The sequence below is a fragment of the Sorex fumeus genome, unplaced genomic scaffold (assembly GCF_029834395.1).
Source record: "Sorex fumeus unplaced genomic scaffold, SorFum_2.1 ptg000006l, whole genome shotgun sequence".
Classification (NCBI taxonomy): Eukaryota; Metazoa; Chordata; class Mammalia; order Eulipotyphla; family Soricidae; genus Sorex; species Sorex fumeus.
Window position 1 is genome coordinate 61,968,660 of NW_026606063.1, and position 11,301 is coordinate 61,979,960.

At 38.4% G+C, this 11,301-nt stretch overlaps 1 pseudogene; it reads left to right on the forward strand.

Moving 5' to 3' along the window:
* Nucleotides 1–10,347: 10,347 nt before the first annotated feature.
* LOC130037376 (ATP synthase subunit d, mitochondrial-like) lies at nucleotides 10,348–10,892 on the forward strand (annotated as a pseudogene).
* The last annotated feature ends 409 nt before the right edge of the window (nucleotides 10,893–11,301 follow it).

An 11,301-nucleotide genomic window follows, 5' to 3' on the forward strand; every position in this document is an offset into this window, starting at 1 on the left:
AACTTAATTACATATTTTAGTTTTATTTGATTTATCACTAGGTTTAAAACAAAATTTCAGAGATATAACTTTATACTTCTTTGTATATATGAGACTTATCTAAGTTACCACCAAAGTTCCAATATCATTTCACAAAATTATCATCCTTCATCTTCTGCACTGCTACTTGGTTTTCTCTCCAGTGGCTGTCATCCTTTTCACCAAGTCTAGAGATTCATTTAATTGTCTTTTGACAAGCCACTGAAATTTGTATTTCACACATATCAATGAAATCCACCAGTAATTGTCTTTTACTTCCTTCCTTACTTTACATAACATAGTAATCTCAAAATGCATCCATTTTTCCCAGAAAGCATGAGGTTGATTTCGTGTTCTGGACTTTTTTCAATAAATCTGCTATGAAAATAAGGGTAAAAATATCTGAATGAGTTTCATAATGTCATTTAGATAAATATCTTGGAATATTATTACTGGATCATATAATATTTCCCTTTTTATTTTTAAAGGTATGTTCATACCATTTTTTAATAGAGCCATACCAATTCAAAATCCAGCTGAGAATGTATCAATGTTTCTTTCTGTATCTTCACCATCGTTTTCAATATTTTTAATATATAGGCCATTCTCTCTGGTCTGAAGTAATATCTCATACTAGTTTGATTTTTATTCCTCTAATCATAGGTGATACTGAATACCTTTTTATATTTCTGTGGACCAGCTGTATAGAGAAGTGCCTATCAAAGTCTTTTTCCCTTGTTTTGATATGATAATTTTTTCTTTTTATTCTTAAGTTGGGTGAGTTCTTTATATATTTTAAATATCAACTGCTTGCAAGCTGTATAATGTACAGTTTTCTTCTCCCAATTTCTAGATAACCTTTTTGGTTTTGTGGTACTTTTTTTTTTTTAACCGCGCATGAGGATTTAAGTTTCATGCAGCCTCATTAGTTTATTCTTGCTTTTTTTTTAATCCTTACTATTGGAGTTGAATTTCTAAATATATCTCTGGTATAATTTCAAAATTATGTGACTGAAGTATTTTCTACTTTCTCTTACGTTATTCTATTGTATTTTCTTTTAAACACATAGTAGAAAATCATTCATTTTTAAAATGTCCATTTATTTCTCTCCCAGCACCAGCAAAACCATGTCCAAGAGAGTCTACAAGAATAGTAGGTAAAGTTGACTGAATTGATATCATTACAAAAATCTACACCAAAACACTGATTAATTATAGAAATTTAACTGAGACCCTAATTAACAAGGAATAGGAATGTTTTAAGATAGATTTGGAGTCAAAAGGACACCCTTATTAAGAAACATGGAATGAAGCTATAAACTTCCAATGGGAAGAGAATTCTAAGATACAGAGATTTGCCGTGCAGAGATGATTACTCTGAATGCCCTAAACCACCAATTCTATCATCCTATATCTACACTAAGATGGGAGGGAAAAAAAACTGTAGGATACAGGGGGCGGAGCTATAGTACAGCTAGTAGGGAGTTTGCCTTGCACACAGTCAACTCAGGTTCAATCTCGGCCTACCATATGGTTCCCCGAGCATCACTAGAAATTCTTGAGTGCAGAGCCAGCAGTAACCTCTGAGTATCACTGGATGTGACCCAGAAAGCAAAAAAAAAAGAAAGAAAGAAAGAAAGAAAGAAAGAAGGAAGGAAGGAAGGAAGGAAGGAAGGAAGAAAGAAAGAAAGAAAGAAAGAAAGAAAGAAAGAAAGAAAGAAAGAAAGAAAGAAAGAAAGAAAGAAAAAGGAATAGCCCTGCAGGATATAAATGAATCATATGGGCTAAAGATGGTATCCTCTTCCAATGTTGTAGGTGGATGCAGTATTTTATCCCCAGTTTCCATAGTAATAGACACCAGCAGGCACCATTTTGGTAATATCTCGCAACCTTACTTTCAGACACCCAAATGAATTTCCAGTTCCCATTGTAAGGAATAGCCAGCAGACAGAATTTTGGTGAGCTCCCCTAACTTAGCTTGTGTATACCATTTTGCCTCTCTCTTTTTAGGAACATCTTTGACAAGCAAATACCTTGGTGAATACCAGCTAATAGCTAATAGCTAGCCTGGTTGCTGAGAAATACTTTTTTAAACTGGTAAACAGATCTGCTCCCTCCTAAGTCCATAGCTGTGGCTACCAAGGAGATTTCATAACTACAGTCAAAAATCATCCTGCAGCCCCCCCATCCCAACTGTAAATGGTTAGAGAAGCCTCAGTCTAGGTTGTCTTCATCAACCACTGAGGGCATGTTGTATAACCGAAGCCCAATCTCTTCTTAAGCCCACCACCCACAAATGTTTTCCAGCCATGCATGACCTTACTAGAGAGGTCTTTATTTTGAACTCTTCAGGTCTTCTTGATTTTACTGTGCACATTTGCCTCTCAGCACCACTTATCTTAAACCCCAGATTAACCCCAGGTTTCCTCAACATTGGTACAGAGCTGCCCCCTTGGAATCACTAGCAACTCTTGGACTTTACCATCCAGGTCTGTTAGAAACTGGTTTTTCTGTGACCCCTGATACTCACAACCTTGAATCCAGGTTGTTCCCTAGCCCTGTATAAACTTGGTACAAAATGTCTCCTGGGCACTTGTGGCTGGTCACTGTCTACTACAACAGCTAAAACTTGCAAAACAAGAGCAGCCAGGAAGCAGCAATTTTGAATGCTGCTTCCCCTCTTTTAGACTTATTCAAGCTTGATGTTTACACTTGAGAGCTCAACTCCTGGTCATTATCCATTATTGCTCAAACAGGGTGCATAACTGCACCAAGACAATTGTGATTGTGCTTATTGGTTGTAGCCTAGGCCTGCCATACAAGGGGTTATTTATCTTGATCAGTACTTGAAATCTTGCCACAACAGATGCTTCTGTGACCTTGGCACTAGCACTGCCAAATGTGGACAGTCTCCTAGTTGTCACAGAATTCTTCTTAGTGCCACAGCTTCTGTTGGGCATTAATGACTGAAAATCTCAAGTCACTGCTCAGTACAGACAGTCTTGCCTATAGACACTGTAGCCTCTACTGGGCAGTAGCAGCTGTGAACCATGGGTCACCACCAAGATCAGCTTGGTCTTTGCAAGTTAATTTGTTGCAGGGCACATGTGATCATAATTTCCTAGCAATCATTTAGACCCATAGAAACTACCAGAAATTTATCATCGCAAACCTCTGATTATCATCCATACCTGTCCAAACACCGATCCTCACAAATAACAGCACAGGTGTAAAGAATAAAGGAAAAAAATTTCACTTCCAGTGAAATACAAAGATAAAAACCTCTGAAGAACCAAGCATATCAAGGCTTTCTAAACTCTCTAGTGGTTGCATCAGACAACCATCCCAATGATGCTCCCTGAAGTGAGAAAGTCAGTGGAACAGAACTTGAACAAGGACAGAGAAGGTATGGGGAAAATCCAAGCATAAATTACTGATCTAAATAGTACAGTGTTTCATCTAAAAAACTGAAATAAAAGAACTTAAATAAAAGCATAGTGACAAAAAGTTAAGATTGAGTTAATGAGCTCGAGGGTTAAGAAATAATTTTTTAAAAAAAGAAAGTAAAAGAAAAAAAGAATTTAAAACGTAAGAGTAACATAGACTATTCATGGAACATCAATATAAATAACATTATCAACCAGAGTTTTCATAAGAAGAGGGGAGGCCAGACCCCAGCTTGGGGCACCCCAGAGGGGGGCAGGTGCAAGCCCTCCCCATCCCAAGGGATCCAGCCCCAGCAGCCAAAAACCTCCAGAACTCAACCGCTGCCATGTTCACAGTCACTCTCCACATGTTCATACTGAGCCTCACCCATGTGTGAACCTGTTACTGAACTGCACTGCCACATTCATGGCCATGCAACACTTCATACCACACACCCTACCCATACTTCAAGAGTACCACACCACATTTGATGGAGTTCAAAGTAGGAGGCAACCAATCTTAGAGGAAAATAGTTTTTTACACATAATATATATATATGTATATATATGCACACAAGGCTCAACTTCTAACATTTTCAGCAGTTTTTTCATAACAAACAATACAAAATAAATTATTTCAGTTCTGCTTTGGGGCAGGGATTGGGGTTCAGGATAGAAACAGCCAAAATATGGTGGTGGGAAGGTGTAATGGTGGTGGGATTGGTGTTTGAATATTAAATGTGAGGAAATATTGTGAACTAATTTATAAAATAAAAAAATTAAAAAAATAAGAGAGAAAAAATGGACAGAATTTTTTGTTAAAGAAATAATAGCCCAGAAATTCCCCAAACCAAGCAAGGAGACACATATGTAAAACCAGAAAGCCCAAGGATTCCCAACGAAATAAATGCAAATCGACATGCGAAACACTCTGTAATTTAAATGAAAAATCAAAGATATAGCTAGACTATTGAAAGCAACAAGAGACAAACCAAAACACATATAAAATTACCATAGGACTCACTACAAAATTAGCAACTGAAACTCTATTGACCAGAAGCAATAGTATGATATGTTCAAAGCATTGTATGGAAATTACTACCAACTAAATAATGTACTCAGCCAGGTCATCACTCATCTTTGAAGGAATCTAAAAGAGCATGTACTAAAAACAAAAATTAAGGGAATTGATGCTCACTTACGGGAGGACAGACAATCAGATGCTCACAAAATTTTCTATGCAAGAAATACTGTGATCTCTGTAACGGTAAAAGAAAGATGCTGCAGTGAACATAGAGGTACATTTTAATTTGTGCAAAACGGTTATAATGGGGTTTGATGTACAGTTACTTTACCTTCATCAGTACCAAAGTGTCCAATACACCCCTATACTATCCTTATGGCTTCTTCTTTTCTACCCCCACCAATTCCCCTTGCTGCTTGGTACTCTCAGTTCTGTAGTCAAAGACTAAGGATTCGTCATAATTTGATATTGTCCATTCCTATATGGAAACAAGCTAAATGTTCATCATTAATAATGATAAAGATGTGGTATAGGGGCCAGAATAGGGAATTTCCACAGTGGGTAGGGAAATTGCTTTGCACATGGCAACCCAGGTTTGATCCGCAGCATCCTATATGGTCCCCAGAGCACTTCCAGAATTAATTCCTGAGTCAGGACTAACCCCTAAGCATCGCCAAGTGTGACCCAAAAAGTAAAAATGCATAAAACAAACAAACAAAAAGATATGGCATATGTACACAATATAAAGAAAAATGGAATACTACCATTTTCAGCAACATGGGTTGAATTTGAAAAGATTGTGCTAAGTGAACTGTCAGATGGGGAAAGTCAAATATTGTGCAATTTCACTCATGTGGAAGAAAAAGCTTTTTCTAGGAAAGCAATTTCTAAAATATAAAATGATTTCTGGGGGATGTAGGAAGAAGCAAAGTAAGAAAACAAAATAAAACAAAAACAAACTTTTAGATTGTATAAGTGGAATAGCAGTTACCAGAGGGAAAGTGGAGGGGCATAAAGATGAAAGGGAGTCACTTGTTTGGTCTTGTATGAAAACCAGACTTTGGGTAGTGTCATAAAATAGCATATACATGTGTTAAAATATTCTGAAATAGACCTGAAAATTCACTGTATCACTGTATCACTGTCATCCTGTTGTTCATTGACTTGCTTGAGTGGGCTCCAGTAATGTCTCCATTTGTCCCAACCCTGAGATTTTAGAATCCTCTCCTTACTCATCCTTCCCGATGGTGCCATACTGGAGGCTCTTTCAAGGTCAGGGGAATAGGACCCATTATTGTTACTGTTTTTGACATATCAAATACACCATGGGGAGCTTGCCAGGCTCTGCCATGCTGGCAGGATACTCTTGGTAGCATGCCAGACTCTCTGAGAGGGACGGAGAATGTATATAAGAGAACACAAGCAAGTATGTTAAAACCAAACACACGTGTGCTGCTTTAGGTACATCAGTGGTTAAACTATAAGAGGTCTTCCGTGAGCTTTGTTTTATACACCTGAAAAATTTTTTAAATAAATAAATAAAAGAAAATCAGAGCAGAAGGGGTATAGGAGTAGGAAAATTACATCAAGCTGAGAGACCAATTTATGGTGCTGAACAGAAGGTTAGCTTTTTGTGCAGATCATAATATACAGATGTTGATTTATAATGTCTTATACTTGAAACATATACTTCAACACAGTGCTGCTTAAATAGAAAGAAAAGAAATAAAAATATACCCCACTCTGATATATTTTAAAAACAAAATGTCCAGGACTGCCCCGGCTCCCAGGTAACCTCTGATTCTGGAAGTCACGCCCACTACCTACCCCCCAGCGCCATCTTTACAGCACACAGCAACAGAGAAGAAAGGCCCCTGGGAAGCTCCACAGCTCCCGGAGAATGCTCCAGGTCCCAAACAGAGCCAAGATCACCGGGAAGTCCCAGATGGGGTAGGTACCGCATCCCGCCTCCTCCAGATGGAACCCCGGTGACCATGAGCCTCTACAAGCACAGCTTGAGCATGCGGGAACCAGGACTTTTACTCCATACCGCGCGGCCGCATAAGCAACCACACGACATCTCCTTATATACAAAGTGATCAATGGAAAGTTAAATAATCCAACGTTTCTCCCTGAAAATCAGGCTTAACTCTTTTACAAATCACAACACCCAATAGGGGAGAGAGAACAAAAGGGAATGCCCTGCCACAGAGGCAGGGTGGGATGGGGGTATGGGGGGTGGGAGGGATACTGGGATCCGTGGTGGTGGGAAATGGTCACTGGTGGAGGGATGGGTATTCAAAATAAATAAATAAATAAATAAATATTTTAAAAAATAAAAGCAAAATGTGAGAGATGAGGGCATAGGGGAGGGGGAGGAAGTAATAGTGGGATTTCCAAGAATAAGCATGAGATAATTTGCTTTAAATTTAAAATGGGATTAATTACTTTGAACTCTATATGTGAACCATCTGGTAATCTCAATCATTGCTGGTAGAAATAAATATAAAATGGTATTTTAGCTTAGAAAACAGTTTGGCAATTTCTCAAAAAATTAAAGATACAGGACCAGAGTGACGATACTATGGGTAGGGCACTTGCCTTTCTTACTGATGAGTCAGATTTGATTCTTAGTCCCTCATGTAGTACCTTGAGTTCACCAGGAGTGACCTCTGAGCTCAGGGCCCAAAGTATGAGCACTGCTGGGTCACTATCACTGTCCTCCCATTGTTCATCGATTTGCTCGAGCAGGCCCAGTAACGTCTCTATTGTGAAACTTGTTACTGTGTTTGGCATATCCAATACGTCATGGGTAGCTGGCCAGGCTTTGCCATGCGGGCAAGATACTCTCGGTAGCTTTCCAGGCTCTCGGAGAGGGGTGGAGGAATCGAACCTGGGTCGGTCAGGTCGGCTGCATGCAAGGCAAATGCCCTACCCACTGTGCTATCTATTACTCCAACCCACTGCTGGGTATGCCACCAAAAAAAAATTTTAAATAGAGTAACCAAAAACCCATTTTTGCCTAAGTTCCTATGTATACATACAAAAATAAGACAGAGATTGATAGAATAATTTATATGTGTACACATATATTCTGATTTGCTCGAGTGGGCCCAGTAACGTCTCCATTGGAGACTTTGTTGTTACTGTGTCTGGCATATCGAATACTCTCGGTAGCTTGCCAGGCTCTCCGAGAGGGGCGGTGGAATCGAACTCGGATCGGCCATGTTGGCTGGTTGTAAGGCGAACGCCCTACCCGCTGTGGGCTGGAGTGATAGCACAGCGGGTAGGGCGTTCGCCTTACACGCGGCCAACATGGCCGACCCGAGTTTGATTCCTCCGCCCCTCTCGGAGAGCCTGGCAAGCTACCGAGAGTATTTGATATGCCAGACACAGTAACAACAAAGTCTCCAATGGAGACGTTACTGGGCCCGCTTGAGCAAATGGACCATCAACGGGAGGGCCTTTACCTTTTACATATATTCTAATATCTCAAGCCTGTGAATTACTATTATTACATAGCAAAGGTTACTACATAAGGAAATTATCTGGGATGGTGTGTATATCCTTAAAATAATAAGTGGAATATATAAATTAAAATAACAGAAATGGCAGTGTCTAAGATCTGTGCCCAAAGTGACAAAACTACAGTAAAGAATATAGCAAACTTCAAAAGCTAAAAACTTCTCAGAATGGAGAGAATAATAAAGGGATACAGTGATGACAAGACTGTGATGTGCTCAAATAAGCCTAGAAAAATCTCTGCATGCTTGTACATTTCACATAGCTATATAATAACTTCGATGACATTAAATGGTAATAATCTGCCAAAGTCAGACTTACATATCTAATACCAACATAAGTGTTACAGATAATGTTGGTTTATTGAAACTGAATCATGTGAATAGGAAAAAATTTTCTATGGTGCAGATTCATTTAAATTCTTGTATCCAATCATTGTCCTAACACTTTCTCCTGACATGACATAAATCATGTAAGGTTTATTTATATTTTATCCTTGTACATCATCAGACATCATTTATGTTCTGTCTCAATAATATACATTTAAAGCAGTATCACATGGCACCAACATGAATATTAAGTGAAAAAATATATCAAATGCTGAACTATGGCAATACTTGGTCAGCAAACTATAATCTACAGCTAAATAGTTTACTATTGTTTTTGTAAATTAAGCTTTCAATATACAACCTAAATGTATGTTTTGCACCTCTTTCTCAGAGCCTAAAACATTTAACTGCTTGCTTATAGAAAAAATGTGTGTGAATCTCATTCAAGAGGAATTGAAATAAGTGGTCACTATTCACCTGTTTTTTTTTTAATTTCTGCCTACTAAGTTCCAAATTAAACAATGATCTTTTAAAAAAAGTTTTGTGATATTATTGCTTATATATTCATATAAGTGAGTGATTCTTCTATTTGTTGTATTCTGCTTGTGAATGGGCTACTCTGGGGTCTTTCTGCCAGCCTTATTCACATCTGCTATTTTTCAGAGGTGTTTGATGGCTGGGTTTCTTTGAGACTGTCAAAGAAAAGGACTACATGAGTTAACCTTGGAGAACAGAATAGGCTTGACAGACTTCTTAAAGGCAGCTTATGTCTCCCTAAGAGGTGAAGGTTTTGTATGTTCTCCTCTAAGACTCAAGATGTCAAACAAAGCACTAAAGTCAATCCAGATTCAAGGGAAGCATAACTAGACTGCACCTCTCAGTGGGACAAAAGAATTTGAAGTAACACCTTCAATATGTCACTGTTTCTGAATACTACTGAAATGAAAGTATAAGATTTTAGATATTCATAAATGCAAAATATCCCTGAAAATACACATGAGGAAATTGATGTTTGTGAATTCTAGTTAATGAAGCACTGAACAAGAATTTTGCAAACAAACAAGAGCCAGAAGCATATGGGTGAAGAAACCTGAGCAATTTCATCAAATTTCAAATAAGAATATAAATGAATATATATGTGGATAATAATATACATATATGCAGTTTTGTATGTACATTTAAACTACATAAGTGTGTGTAATTATAAACATATTGTGTCGAAGTAATATAGTCACGGTCCTCCCGTTGTTCATCAATTTGCTCGAGTGGGCCCAGTAACTTCTTCATCATGAGACTTGTTATTACTGTCTTTGGCGTATCAAGTAGGACACGGGTAGCTTGCCAGGCTCTGCCATGCGGGCGAGATACTCTTGGTAGCTTGCCGGGCTCTCCGAGAGGGGCGGAGGAATTGAACTCGAGTCGGCCATGTTGGCTGTGTGCAAGGCAAACGCCCTATCACTGTGCTATGGCTCCAGCCCTAAGTATTATAGTAAGTCAGAGAAAATAAAGATCCTTGGATATGCTCATGAAACTTATCTTTGGAGAAATGTTATACTACTGACATAGATCATCTAAGATTTAGAGAATAAATCATCAATAGGATAGAACAGGTGCTGAAGCATCTGCTTTGCATGTGGCCAACCCTGGTTCAATCCCCAGTACTGCATATGATCCCACGAGCTGTGCCAGTAATCATCCAGGAGTAAGCTCTAGACATAGTCAAGTATATTCTGCCTCCACAAAAAAAAAAGAAAGAAAATATAAAGAGGAACCAAGTAATATACATAAATTCAATCATAATATTTCTTAATTATTAGAAAAAGAGGGAAAATAATGAAATGATATATCTTCTTTAAGTCATGCAAAGACAATCTATTAACACATGAGAAAATAGGGCTGGGACAGGAAGCAGCTATGAAGCCAGTATCGGTTGTTATGGGCTGGCATGCTATGGGGATTTACCTCAGAGAATAAGGTATTAGAAAATTATTTAGCCATTAAGGGAATGGCACTGCTGCAAAAAATATAGATGTTTGACTCTCTGCCATTGAAATCAGTGAGGAATCTTGAAATAGCCAGGCAAAAACTTGCTCTGAAAATCACTGACCGGGTCACTTTGGGGAAATTATCCCCCGAAATCAGAAGACCATTGCTAACTCCCTGAAGTACTGGAATGAGATCCTCTCCTCCATGCTGGCCAATCTCCCGAGAAACCACCTGCCATCAACTGGGCTTACTACAAGGCCAACATGACGAAGGCCAGTATGGTCGATGACCTTGAGAAAATATTCAATGTCCTGAAAGTCCCTGTGCCTGAGGATAAATTCACTACTCAGGTGAATACTGAGGAAAAAGAGTATATGAAAAGCTCTGCTGTGTTTCTGGCACTCTCCAAGGCCGGGATTGAGAAGTACCAGAAGGAGATGGAACATTATCCCATTTGATCAGATAACCATTGAGGACTTGAACAAGGCCTTCATGGAAATCATGTTAGACATGAAGAAGTATCCCTACTATCCCTATGTAGTTCATATCACAAGCCTATTGAGAGTTTATAAACCCAAGTCTGGGTGAAAGCGCTGTCTCTGTCCCCAGTGGACACTAAAAGGGTGAGGTGGTGAAAAATAAAATAAAATAAAAATAGATGTTTAATGATAAGGCATACAATTTATTAAGCAGTTAATTCTAATTTCTTATTATAAACACATCAACTGTACTGTTAATTAATCTTACAAAAGAAGTACATTTTCCCTTCTTGAGAGATGAGAAAAACAAAGGCAAAATAATTTAATAAAAATTAGAAAACTGTTAAGTAGCAAAAGCAGAATCTAATCTAGGCAGCGGGATTTAGCGCTCTTTCATGTTGTTATGCTATTTACTTTTTAAAAGGAGTCCCCTCCCCCCACACACACACACTGCATGTTTCACTCACACTAGCTGTATTTACTGGATATTATGAGAGAGACAGTCACCTGAAAACTAG